Source organism: Lactuca virosa, chromosome 8, assembly GCF_052849685.1.
Source record: "Lactuca virosa cultivar CGN04683 chromosome 8, Lactuca_virosa_CGN04683_v6, whole genome shotgun sequence".
NCBI lineage: Eukaryota > Viridiplantae > Streptophyta > Magnoliopsida > Asterales > Asteraceae > Lactuca > Lactuca virosa.
The window spans coordinates 42,841,151-42,845,823 of NC_136433.1; positions in this window are offsets into that span (position 1 = coordinate 42,841,151).

Consider the following 4,673-nt stretch of genomic DNA (forward strand, 5'->3'; position numbering starts at 1 on the left):
CCACTCAGATTTTTATGTTACAGGTAGTGGACCGCAAGCATAATCGGAGGACGATGAGAGATTTTGATTATAGGCCAGTAGTTGTAAATAACTGTTGTAAGGCTTATAATGTCTTGTTTATGCTTTTGATCTGTATCGGAACATGACATCCCTAGGTTTTGATATGAAATGAAACTATACATTTCTTAAAGAAAGGTTTTGGTAATCTTTTATCATGTTTTGTTTTGGGGACCAATTCCGCAACATCTTTTAAAAAGATTTCTCTGATTTTATTTTAAAAAACATAAATTAAATCGGACTTTTCTGGCCGAGAAATTAGGGGATGTCACAGTTGGTATCAGTGCATTAGTTTAAGCGAACTAATAAATTGTAGGGGATGTCACAGTTGGTATCAGAGCATTAGTTTAAGCGAATTAAGAAATTATAGGATTTCTAGACTTAAACTTAGAATGCTAAGTGATGATTGTGAGATGAGTGTCTACCATATTTTAGACACGAGCACTAGTTTATTTTAGGAAAGGTGCCTAAAATGCTTTTATGTGCTAAATGCTATATGTTTGCCATATATGCCATTATTTGTTCGGATCTATGGTCTGTTGCCGATCGGATCTAGAAACCTTATGTGTGTAGGATTCTAAGCGTATGATTACGATATTAGAACTAATATGTAAACGTTTCGGAGTGATAAGGGAATTGAAATATCTAACAAGGATAAAGACCTAAATTCGCCTTATTCGGTATATAGATTGTAATGGCAAGAACTCGAAGTGGAGCGGGAAATGCAAACAGAAACCAACAACCTCAACCCGAAGTGGTGGAATAGGTGCCTATTGTAGGAGCTGCACCAGAACCCATCACCATGGCTGGAGTACGAACTATGATTCAGACTATGTTGGCTGAACAAAGGGAGGAATTGAGGCAAATGTTGCTGACAACAGGGATGAACCTTCAGTTCCTGTTGAACAACGTGAACTAAATGACGATCGATCTGAAGAAGGGAACAACAGCAGATCAGTTGGTCATAATGAACCGCTCGTGGTTGGGAGGAATAACCACGAGGGTAGAGTGGAGAGAAATGGGTGCAAGTATAAGGACTTTATGACTTGCAAGCCATCGACCTTCACTGGAAAAGAAGATCCTGTCGGAGTAATGGACTGGATCTCGGAAATGGAATTCGCTTTCATGACTTGTGATTGCCAAGGCAAGTTACAGACCACATTTGCAGTGCGTCAGTTCAGGGGTAGTGCTGCTCGTTGGTGGAACACTCTAGGGAAAACCCTAAGCCCTAATGAGCCACTGCAACTGACTTGGGCAGAGTTCTTGGTGCACTTTAAGCGCAAGTTCTGCTCGGCCCAAAACGTACTTGAGTTAGAAAACCAATTTCTAACGTTGAAGAAGGGGAGTATGACCGTTGATGAATACACAAATAGCTTCACAGACAAAATGGAGTTTGCTTTGCGTATTGTTCCAGATGAGCTGACAAAAATTGATAGGTACGTAAAGGGACTTCCATGGGAGTATGCGGTGCCAGTACGTCAGACACTTACTTTGGAGGCAGCTATCTGGGCTGCCAAGTCTGTTGAAGATATTAAGGGGAGAGCCGCCAGCAAGGTTGAAGTTGGTGAAAAGAGAAAGTCTGAAGGAACTTCAGGTTCCAATAAAAAGAACAAATTCTCAAAGTCTGGTTCGAGAAAATTCGGAGGAGGAGCTGAAGCCAAGTGGTGTGACAAGTGTAAGAAGAAACATGATGGGAAATGCAGCGTGGGAATCACTTGTTCCAAGTGTGGAAAGCCAGGGCATTATGCCAATGAATGCACCTTCACTAATAACGTCTGTCATGGGTGCCATGAAGAAGGGCATATTTTGAGGGATTGCCCGAAGAAGAAAGACGCAGCAAAACCCAATCTTCCACCAAAGCCGAAGGCGAGAGCCTTTCAGATGACACTTGAAGATGCGAAAGAAGAAGCCGATGTCGCTTCAGGTACCTTTCTCGTAAACGAATTTCCTGCCCAAATTTTGTTTGATTCTGGAGCCAATTACTCCTTTATTTCGCATGAATTTGGTAGAAAACTAGTTTTGCCTGTTGATAGACTAGTTAATGCTTTATTAGTCGAAATTGCTAGTGGCAAGTTTGTACCTGTTAGCCATCGTATGAAAAACATCCTCATTGACTTGGATGGGAATAAGTTCCACGAGGAATTATTGCCTATCTAGTTAAATGGATTCGGCATAGTTTTAGGAATGGATTGGCTTAGCACCAATGATGCCGAAATATTATGTAGGAAGAAGATAGTAAAAGTAAACCCGCCAGGGAAGGAGTCATTTATGGTGTATGGAGACAAACGCAGAGTAAATTATGGAATCATTTTCCTAATGAAAGCCAGAAAGTGTTTGGCCAAGGGGTGTACATCATACCTAGCGTTCGTGATCGATGCTCGGAAGGAAAATAAGGAGGTTCAGAATATTCCGGTGGTGTGTGATTATCCGGAAGTCTTTCCCGGAGATCTTCCCGGATTGCCCCCTGATCGACAAGTAGAATTTCGTATCAACTTGTTACCAGGAACGACGCCGATAGCAAAAGCACCGTATCGATTAGCACCAACCGAGATGAAAGAACTTATGACACAACTTCAGGAGTTATTGGAAAAAGGTTTCATTCGACCTAGTTCATCACCCTGGGGAGCCCCTGTGTTATTTGTAAAGAAGAAAGACGGGAGCATGAGAATGTGCATCGATTACAGAGATCTGAATAAAGCGACCATAAAGAACAAGTATCCGTTGCCGAGGATCGATGACCTGTTCGACCAGTTGCAAGGTTCGAGCTATTTCTCGAAGATCGATCTTAAGTCAGGATACCATCAACTAAAGGTGAGAGAGCAGGATATCGAAAAGACTGCGTTCAGAACAAGATATGGACACTATGAATTTTTGGTTATGTCGTTCGGACTAACCAATGCCCCAGCAGCTTTCATGGATTTGATGAACAGGGTTGGTAAACCATACCTTGATAAATCCATGATAGTATTCATAGACGATATCTTGATCTATTCGAAAAGCAAGCAGGAGCATGAAAAGCATCTGCGTGAAGTGCTAGAAGTTCTGAAAAAGGAGAAACTGTATGCAAAGTTCTCCAAATGTGAATTTTGGATTCAAGAAGTCCAATTTTTAGGTCATGTGGTTAACCAAGATGGAATAATGGTTGACCCAGCAAAGATTGAAGCTGTAATGAAGTGGGAACAACCAAAAAGTCCTACGGAGATTCGAAGTTTTTTAGGATTAGCCGGATATTATCGCCGATTTATCCAAGGCTTTTCTTCGATCGCTACGCCATTAACAGCTTTGACCCACAAAGGAGCTACTTATGCTTGGAATGAAAAGCATGAGGAGGCCTTTGAAAAGTTAAAGAAGAGATTGTGTGAAGCACCGATTCTTTCGTTACCTGAAGGAGTTGATGACTTCGCAGTTTATAAGGATGCCTCTGGAGTTGGGTTAGAATGTGTTCTGACCCAAAGGGATAAAGTGATAGCGAATGCATCGAGGCAATTGAAAGAGCATGAAAAGAACTACCCCACTCATGATCTGGAGTTGGCAGCGGTAGTATTCGCTTTGAAGATATGGAGGCATTACCTTTATGGTACCAAATGCAAACTTTTCACTGATCATAAGAGTCTTCAATATCTCTTTAATCAGAAGGAACTGAACATGAGGCAGCGGCGCTGGCTAGAACTACTCAAGGACTACGACTGTGAGATACTTTACCACCCTGGTAAAGCAAACATTGTTGCTGATGCTCTTAGTCGGAAGGTAAATCTTGAAAAGAAGAGGCCAAGAGCGCTGAGAATTGAAGTCGTCTCGACAATCGTGGAAAGTATAAAGAAAGCTCAGGAGGAAGCTTTGGAGAAAAATGACCGGAAGGAGGAACGTTTGGGAAAAACGTTGGTGTTTGATATAAACGGTCAAGGATTGAAGGTATTCAAAGATAGGATTTGGGTACCTAAGACGGGAGGAGTAAGAGGTCTTCTGATGGAAGAAGCTCACAAAACCATGTACTCGATTCATCCCGGCAGTACAAAAATGTATAGGGATCTAAAACCCTATTACTGGTGGCCGACGATGAAGCTCGATGTTGCTAAGTATGTGTCCGAGTGTGTAACATGTACTAGGGTTAAGGCACAACATCAGAAACCGTATGGGAGTTTAGAACCTTTACCTGTACCCATGGGTAAATGGGAGGACATTACCATGGATTTTGTGACTAAACTGCCCAGAACAAGGAACGGTCACGACATGATTTGGTGGTTGTTGATCGCTTCACTAAGAGTGCGCATTTCATAGCAGCCAACGAGAAATGGTCCATGGATAAACTTGCGAATTCTTACGTGAAGGAAATTCTGAGGCTTCACGGTGTTCCGTTAACGATTGTATCCGATCGTGACAGCCGTTTTACCTCAAGGTTTTGGAGAAGTTTACAAGAGGAATTGTGTACCAAGTTGTGTTTGAGTACAGCTTACCATCCGCAAACTATTGGTCAAAGCGAACGAACAATTCAAACGTTAGAGGATATGCTGAGAGCATGTACCCTAGAATTCCAAGGTAACTGGGATGAACACTTACCTCTAGTAGAATTTTCCTGTAATAATAGTTTCCACTCAAGCATCAAGATGGCACCTTAT